The sequence below is a fragment of the Anser cygnoides genome, unplaced genomic scaffold (assembly GCF_040182565.1).
Source record: "Anser cygnoides isolate HZ-2024a breed goose unplaced genomic scaffold, Taihu_goose_T2T_genome scaffold_51_1, whole genome shotgun sequence".
NCBI classification, from domain to species: Eukaryota; Metazoa; Chordata; class Aves; order Anseriformes; family Anatidae; genus Anser; species Anser cygnoides.
The window spans coordinates 814,028-823,399 of record NW_027103074.1 but is presented as its reverse complement, the minus strand read 5'-3'; the positions used below and the strand labels follow the sequence as shown (position 1 = coordinate 823,399).

Genomic DNA, 9,372 nt, shown 5'->3' with positions numbered 1-9,372 from the left:
CACATGTCTTTTGGCCCGTTTTCGGATCCTTTGAAGACTGGGTTTGCCAGGCCTTAAATATACATGTTAATTCAAAGGAACCTTTTAGCCAGGAGGAAAGTGATTATGCAGGATTATGGATCAGGATCTCACGTCCTTTTCCAGCCTCAATATTTACACTAAAAGCAGACGAGAAGTTTGACGACGAAGAGAACAAAAAAATAAAAAAAGAAAAAAAAAAGGAAAAAGAAAAAGATGATGAATGGGAGTCATTGGATAACCTACCACCTCTATATCCTAACAATCCACCCCCGGTGGTGCATCTTGTAATCCTGTTTTGTTCTTAAATGTTTTGACTGTGTCAAGGAGGAAGGTGGGAGCATTATCTAAGTAACAGTTTAGAAGTTTGTGTATATTCGCGGTGGTGTTCGGTCAGTTTCCCAAGTATCGGGGGAGCGGGGCTGACTGATTATCAAAGTGGTAGAACGGAGAGTCACTTCTTTGGTGGTTCGGGCCTGAGCTCTGGGAATTTGGTAAGAAGGGGGAGAGCGAATTTATTTAGGCCTCAATACCTTTTTAAACCCCCATCTTGACGGATACACAGGAGTGATTCCTTGTTTTGTGTAGGCTTACTAACAAAGTGCATGAGAAAAATTAGCATTTGGCTTGAAATTCGGTCTTATTGAAATGTAAATTTTGTGGAAAAGGTGTTATTGTTTGTCTAGAAGACAGAAGGCTGAGTGCTTCAGGTGTTTTTCCGAAGTCCTGCGGATTTATGATTGGAATGGGGCTCATTAATAATCTGAAATAGTAAAGTTTGTATGTGGAAAGAAGAGTTTAATCCCAGAGAATTGGGACATTTGGGAAGAAGATTAGGAAAAGATAGTAAAAACCTGCAATAAAAAGGTTTGCGTGGAAATTGAAACAAGGGACAGTAACTAATATAAATAAATAAAAGGGAATGGGAAATCAAGGAAAAGGGGAAAATCCAAAAAAAAAGGCGTCCTAAAAAAAAAAAAAAAAAGAAAAGCCTCCTTGGGTGCATAGTGGCACATTGGAAGGATATTGTTAGAAATGGGGGCACAGAAAGCAAGAGGACTTTCACTAAGTATTGCAATCAATGGTGGCCACTATATAAACTAAATGGCCACTTTATGGGTCAATCGACTATAACAGTGTCTTGCAATTAATGTTTTTGAGGAGAGAAGGAAAATAGGATGAAATGTTGTATAGTGATATGTTGTTTCAGCATGTTGGAGGGAAAAGGTTTGGAATTAAGTTGGCCCCTGACTGAGCCTTTGGTGTTGGCATTAGAAAAGTACGGGCTGGAGAAAGATAAAGGAAGTGTTAAAAGGGTTGTTGAAGGTGTTAAAGGCTGTGTGGCATGTAGTATTTAACAGAGCTGTTTGATGCTGAATGAGCAGGGAAAGAGGATGTAGGAATGTTAATAGTTCCGCCTCAACCCGAGGCTGAGATCTCTAAATCGCGGGTGTGAACCCTCTGGGGCAGGGGGACCGTGATCGGTCCGAGAGAGTTGTCGTGGAAACAGAAAAGCAGCTAACTCTTGAAACAACCTGAGTTCATGTGTGAGCTCAGGTTGCCAATGGGACCGCTCAGGGAACTTTCAACGATTGCATTCCCCTGACCGACCCCCTCACTGAGACCCTAATCACCCCGGAAATTATGTAAATACTAAAATCTGGTTAAATTGGCTATTGGGAATTGAGAATCTGTTCCAACAAGGTCCAAAAGAAACCCCTATGGAATTTATGGAATTTTTGAATTTCTGGACCAACTTTGAAATGCAATGAAAAAAAAAAAAATGGACCTGGCTTAAAAAAAAAAAAAAAAAAAAAAAAAGAGAGAGAGAGAGGCAACTGGCTAGCCTCTTTCCAGGGCAATCAGCCCCTGATATCAGAAAGAAATTGTCTTAGGCTGCAGGACAAACTTACAACAGTCAGGAATGATGGGGACCTGGGGCATCTACCCTAGCAGGTCCACTAGTTGAAATAAAGCTAGGAAACGAAGACAGAGGCTTGAATTTTTTGTTGGTTATGGGAGCTTCTTTCTCTGTGTTAATTAGGCTGTAAATGTAATAGGAGCAACATATTCAGTGTTAAATAGTTTAAAAGGACGATTAGGAACTAAGACAACTACAATAATTGGAGCCACAGGGAAAGAGGAGGAATGGTCATTCTTACAACCCCTTGATTTGCGTTTTGGGGGTAAGGAACTAACCCATGAATTTTAGTATGTACCAGAATGCCCGATGCCACTCTTGGGACGGGATCTATTAGCCAAATTAGATGCAACAATAACCTTTGAGGATGGAGAATTAATAATGAAGGTACCTGAGTCCAAAGTAGGCCAAATCCTAATGATCAAAGATAAACCCTTTGTTAATATTCCAAGAGAAGTAGAAAATGCAGTTATAGCAACAGTACGGGAAACAGATGTACCAGGGAAGTCGAAACTGGCACAACTGGTAAAGGTGGAATTAAAGGAAGGAGCCAAACCTGTTTGAATCAAACAATATCCACTTAAGATAGAAGCTAGGCACAGGAATGGTGAAAATTATTGACAAATTTCTCAAATATCAGATTCTGGAAGAATGTAAATCGGAATACAATACTCCAATTTTTCCAGTAAAGAAGCCGAATGGCGAGTATAGATTTGTACAAGATCTTAGAGCAATAAATGAAATAACAAAGGATATTCACCCGGTAGTAGCTAATCCTTACACATTGTTAACATCTGTGAAAGGGAAATATAAATGGTTTACCGTGATAGATTTAAAGGATGCCTTCTTTTGCATACCTCTTGATAAAGATAGTAGAAAATTTTTTTGCCTTCAAATGGGAAAACATATTGAAGTTTTTGGACCACATATGGTAACAACCGTTTTGGAACAAAGGGGGGGGGGGCACTGGTTATCACCCAGCTGGATGATGAAATATCAGGCAATCCTAATTGAACAAGATGACACAACCTTGAAAACGACTAACCTGTTATATCCAGCAGTATTTCTAGGAACTGTTCCAGAAGAAGGACCGTTGGAACACAGTTGTGTGCAAATAATCGAACATACGCCAGCCACAAAGATTTGAAGGATGTACCCCTTGAAAGGTATTCAGTGGGAATACCACACTCCGTGGCACCCACAAAGCTCAGGGAAAGTAGAAAGGATGAATCAAACAATAAAACAACAATTGGCTAAGTTAATGATCGAGACACAGCTGCCCTGGACGAAAATGCTTACCATTGGCACTTTTAAACATAAGAACTAAACCACACAGTGAGACTGGATTATCATCATATGAAATGTTATATGGTATGCCTTATTCTCAAGGGATGCCCCTAGGGAACAATGTAGTTGAGGATCATAGTATCCAGAAATACATAATTACCATTGGAAGGAGATTACAGGAGATAAGAGAAATTGGGATGATGACTCAGACACCACCTTTAGGATTTGCTATTCATAAAATACAACCAGGAGACAAGGTCTTAATAAAAACCTGGAGAGAAGAATCATTGAACCCCCGATGGGAGGGACTGTACCTTGTTTTACTAACTACTGAAACAGCTGTGAGAACAGCAGAAAGGGGTTGGACCCACGCATCCAGAATAAAAGGACCAATAACTACCGAAGCCTGGAGGGTTGAGTCCACTCCTGGGGAACTGAAACTGAGACTAAAGAGGAACTGATATCCCAGCAATGAGGTTCTGCATGAATTAAGGGCACTGGATAAAGAGGACAAGGCTGAAGGGAGGAAAGGGAGAAGGCAAGACCGGGGTAGGACCCTCCACTGCGGCGTGTATGGTCTACCGAGGGAGGCAACCCCTATGGGTATTGACCGCCGAGTGAGAGTGCCTCGACCGGACTTCTCCCACACCAAGATCAGTTTGTCCTGAGAAAAATAACATGAGAACCTTTTAAACCCATAATAAAATTGTGATTAGTTTTTCCAGGAGCTGGATCACCCTGAAGGGCTGAATGGTAACACAAGCTCTGAAAGCGGGCCCAACCCCATGATTGAAGGCGCTTCCCACACTCTCAAGATTGGACGGCGAAAAAGGCTTATAATATGACAGGTCGCCAAAGAGAACTGAATTGTGACTGTAAGTGGAAACCCAACGTGGGAGCTTGGAAGCGTGCATATACGAGTACAAACGGGGCAGACATTGTAACAGGACCACTCGGTAACAAGGACACTCTGTATTATCACGCCCAAAAGGGTAAAGATGGATGGGATGGTCATTTTCCAAACGGGACGTGGGCCCTAAAGAGACATTATTGGGTGTGTGGCAAACATGCTTACAAGAGGCTACCTGGAAACTGGTCGGGAATATGCTATGGGGGGTACATAAGACCCTTGTTCTTTTTATTGTCACAAACACAAGGAAATCATTTAGGAATAAGATTATATGATGACCTGAACAGAGTAAAACGATCTATTGATACTTCCTTAGCCGGGGATAGTGCCCAAAAATGGGGAAAGGATGAATGGCCTCCTGAAAGAATCATACAGCATTATGGGCCAGCTACCTGGAACCCGAATGAGTTGGTATCAGGAGCCCGAGAACCTATTTATAATTTGAACCGAATAATTAGGTTGCAAGCTATCCTCGAAGTTGTAACAAATCAAACAGCGACAGCCTTGGATCTTTTGGCTGACCAATCCACTCAAATGAGAAATGCTATATTCCAACATAGAATGGTCTTAGACTATTTACTAGCAGAAGAAGGGGGAGTATGTGGAAAACTGAACGATTCTAATTGTTGTCTACAGATTGATGATAATGGAAAAGTGGTTAAGCAGATAACAAAAGAAATTAAAAAGCTAGCCCACGTCCCAGTACAAACTTGGAAGGGTATGGATTGGGATTTCTTTTCATGGTTGCCCGGTGGACCATGGGTTAAAAGGATGCTGTTTTTATTTTTATGTGGTGTAATGACATTATTGTTTATACCTTGTATGATACCTTGCTTTACGTTGTTGATACGGCGAGTAATAAATAGCACCCAATTTGTGATGACTTCAGTGGAGAGAAAAGGTGACGTGTCGATAATGATGCTTAAGAAGTGGACACCCCGAGAACTGACTGATGAAATCCAATTGTTACTGACAAAGGTTGAAGGAGAGACACGAATTGATGATTAAAAAAAAAAAAAAAAGGGAGGAATTGTAAGAAATGGTCCAGCAATTCGTGCCACTAAGGGGTTTTGAAGGGTTAACATTGAGGCCTGGGTTTGGGCGAGAAAAGAACAAAGGGATTTCTTCGGAGAAAAACTGCTGACTTTGCACGGATGTGCAGTAACTTCTGATAGCCGGCCAAGAGACCACTAGATAAGGAGGAAGAATAAGAGCCTTCCTGTCTCCCTGTCTCCCTGGACCACTAGATAAGGAGGAAAATATGAGCCTCCCTGTCTCCCTGTTCGAGCGGCCCCTGAGAAAGTAACAGAGACTGATAAGCAGGCGACATCGGATTTGGGAAACCAATTATAATAACCCTGCCTCTTCTAGAAGTAGTAATGAATATGTATTAGCCTAGGAGTATAAAAACCAGCTGCCTTACGTAACAGGTGTGCGTCCCGGTGGAGCAGAGACTCCCGGCGCACCCAGCGCTGTTTGCTTGCCTCTATTCGTTTAATAAATTGTAAACTCTGATTGTAATCCTATTTGGGACTCAGTCATTTATAACAATGGAGAAGGACTCTTTACTCAGGTAGAAAATGATAGGATAGGAGCGAATGGTTTTAAACTAAAAGAGGGGAGTTTTAGACTAGAGGTTAGGAGGAAATTCTTCACTCAGAGGGTGGTGAGGAACTGCAACAGGTTGCCCAGAGAAACTGGGGATGCCCCATCCCTGGAGGTGTTCAAGACCAGGTTGGACGAAGCCTTGGCCAACCTGGTATAGTGGGTGGCATCTCTGCCCATGGCAGGGGAGTTGGAACTGGATGATCTTTAAGGTCCCTTCCAACCCAAACTGTTCTATGATGATGATTCTCTCTGGCAATTCTTAAGTAACCTAGAGTTTATCAGACTGTGTTTTACAGTCTTCCCTATCAGAGAAGAACACATTGTTGAAACAGTGAGGTGAATTTTGGGGGCGGGGGGGTAGCTGGCCTCTGTTAAAATGAAAATGTTAATCTGATCTTCATATCGGTGTGCGTTTTGGTACTAAGCATGAGTGTCTCTTGAAATAAATTTCTTTTCCAAAAAAAAAACAAAAAAAAACTTCAAAGACAAATGTTAGGCAAGAGTAATGGACAAAATATAAATACTTTGATGTGTTGTTAAAGAAAAATCTTTGCTTTCTGCTTGTGTTAGAAGTGAAAGTTAAAGATATTGACCTGAAGTAAGTATGAGTTTTACCTGATCCTTGAATATTTATATATTTTAATCATTAATGTAAGTCTTAAAAATCTTTGGATCACTCTTAGTAGCTGGGAAGGATAAAGAAAAAAGATGGAATTCTGAAAAAGCTTTAGTATTGTTTTTCTCTAAAACTACGTTTGTCTGTTTTTTAAAAGTTTTCTTTCCTCTGTTTTTCTTTTGGCGATGAGTGTTTGTGGTTGGTTTGGCTTGTATTTTTTTCCTGGCCAAATGGCAATATGTATAGAAGGAAGAAACAGAAGTAGTTGCTTGAAACCTTAGCAAACTCATGAAAAATGTATTGTCATAAGTGTAGTGTTGAATAAGTAATAGATTTATTCTTCAGCTTCTATGTTTTATGGTATTTTTCTGAATTTCTTGCTCAATATATTTCAACAGTAGCATTTAAATACCTAAAATAAAATGTTAATGAAATCACTGTAGGGATGTGGACATTCTCTGACTCAGTTTTTCTGGGTTTTGGTGGTGGTGTTTTTTGTTCTGTGAGTGTGGTGGTTTAACAACTGATGGGTAGCTAAGCGCCACCATGCCACTCTCTCACTCCTCCCCCTCAGAAGGACGGGGGAGAAAATATGATTAAAAGAAGGAAAAGCTTGTGGGTTGAGATAAGGAGCAGTTTAATGAAAACAAACAAACAAAAAACGCAAAGGCCATGTAGAAGCAAAAGGAGGAAAATTATTCTCTATTTCCTATTAGCAAGTGGTGTTCATCCACTTCTTGCGAAACAGGACCTCAATATGCATAGCTGTTGCTTGGGAAGACAAACACTTTCATAGTGAGAGTCCCCCCCCCATTCTTCTATTGTTGAGCATGACGTCATATGGTATGGAATATCCCTTTGGTCAGTTTATGTCAGCTGATTTGTCCCCTCCCCACCTCTTGCCCACCCCCAACCTACTGGCCTTTGTGGGATGGGCAGGGGAGTTGGAGAGACAGCCTTGATGCTGTGCCAGCACTGCTCTGCAATACCCAAAACATCAGTGCCATATCAACTAGCTACAAGTGCAAAGCACAGCACTATATGGGCTGCTGTGGGGAAAGTTAACTCTATCCTAGTGTGGGAATAGAAATGTTGTTTTTGCAGTGTTACATTGTATAGAAGGAAGGAATGTGGTATTGAGATATGCTTACGGTGATAAGAAAGCTCAGCAGGTGACCTCCTAAAATGCAGACAACCAGACTCCTTAGAGCAATCAGGTGAAAATCACTATGTTAAGTCAAGCCAGATAAGGGGAGAAAACATTACCATCTCAAAAACAGGCCGGCAACTGAAGGCCAGGCATTGTCTGTGAAGCATCAGATAGATTGTGAACCTGGATTACCCACTCCAGTGGGGAAACAGGGGAGGGTCCTGTCATCAAAAAGTATATAAACTGTGTTTTGGAACTAGTAGGTGCGCTCTCCTGCTTGTGGGGCGCCCGCCATTGCAATCGCGAATAAATTACTACTTCACTGAGATCCTCGCCTGAGCCTAAGTTATTGGCTACGGAGTGTTTCTCACACTAGCCAGATCCAGTACAGTGAGATACCTGTATTTTCTGATTTGTGGAGCACACTGAAACAAAACCTGAAGCGCATTCAGGAGACATAACAACAAGAGCAGGCTGGTCTGAGTATCCCAAGGATATTCAACATCTCGGAGAACCACCGTAACTAGCTCGGGGGATAAGAGGGCGGTGAAGGAGAAAGGGAGAGTGAACAGGTAGGGAAACATGTCTTCCCCTGTCCCCTTCACAGATTGGCTCCCTAAAGAAAACAGGCAATAGGTGTAATTGCTAATAGTTTCCGAGATATGGTTTCCAAAGTACAGAGTCGACGTCAGTGCTGAGTACAAATACCAGGTTAGAGTCGTGACCAGATATTTCATCATTTCATAAGCCACTGTTACACCGCACAGTACCATAACAATCTTATACCAGGGCCCGGAAAGGATAAACAGTGCAACAGGGAGCACATACAGAAGGTAACGTGCTATAAAACTCGATTTGGAAAACAGGCACAGCAGACTGGAGATTAAGGCAATCAACATCGTGACTAGCAACTATTAAGCAGGTCCAATACTTATACCAATTTTAGTTGAACACACTCTGGTCAATTTTGTCGATATCTCAACCCTTCGAGCCCCACGTTGGGCGCCAAAAGGACCGTTGTGGTTTAACCCGGCTGGCAGCTAAACACCACACAGCCGTTCGCTCACCCTCCCCCCTCCCTCTCTGGGATGGGGGAGAGAAACGGGAAAGTGAAGCCGGTGAGTTGAGAGAAAGACAGTTTATTAAGACAGGAATATAATAATAACAATAATAATAATAATAGTGATAATGATAATAGTATTAATAATAATAATGTGTAAGAAAACAAGTGATGCACAATGCAATTGCTCACCACCCGCTGACCAATGCCCAGCCTATCCCCGAGCAGCCGGCCCCCCACCCCGGCCAGCCACCCCTATATATTGTTTAGCATGACGTCAGATGGTATGGAATACCCCTTTGGCCAGTTTGGGTCAGCTGTCCTGGGTCTGTCCCCTCCCAGCTCCTGCTGCACCCCCAGCCTGCTCACTGGCAGGACAGAGCGAGAAGCCGAAAAGTCCTTGGCCTGGTGTAAACACTGCTCTGCAACAATTAAAACATCAGCATGTTATCAGCGCTCTTCTCATCCTAATCCAAAACATAGCACCCTACCAGCTACTATGAGGAAAAATTAACTCTGTCCTAACTGGAACCAGGACACTTTGTTTTATTGCGAATTTAATGGAGAGCAAAGGAGAAGGGATTGAAGAGCAGCTTAAATTGTCCATGTATTTATAATATATTTCAGAATGAGAGTTGTTCAGAATTTGTATTTTGCCTTGTCATATTGAATAATTTGAAGTTATTTAATAATTTAAATTTAAAGGGCAGTTAAGACTGCCATTTGAAATTGGCCTTTTAATATTCTGTTCTGAAAAGCTTCACTTGGAAGCCAAATAATTACATTATGATAAATGGGATAT

The 9,372-nt window shown here is 41.7% G+C and overlaps 1 long non-coding RNA gene across 1 annotated transcript in view; it reads right to left on the bottom strand.

Moving 5' to 3' along the window:
- Positions 1-314: 314 nt before the first annotated feature.
- The window catches only part of LOC136789487 (uncharacterized), a 130,786-nt gene continuing 121,728 nt past the window's right edge, over positions 315-9,372 (bottom strand). Inside the window, exon 2 of the long non-coding RNA XR_010828216.1 lies at positions 315-1,811. This is a non-coding gene — a long non-coding RNA (uncharacterized lncRNA). The remainder of the gene's footprint in view (positions 1,812-9,372) is intronic.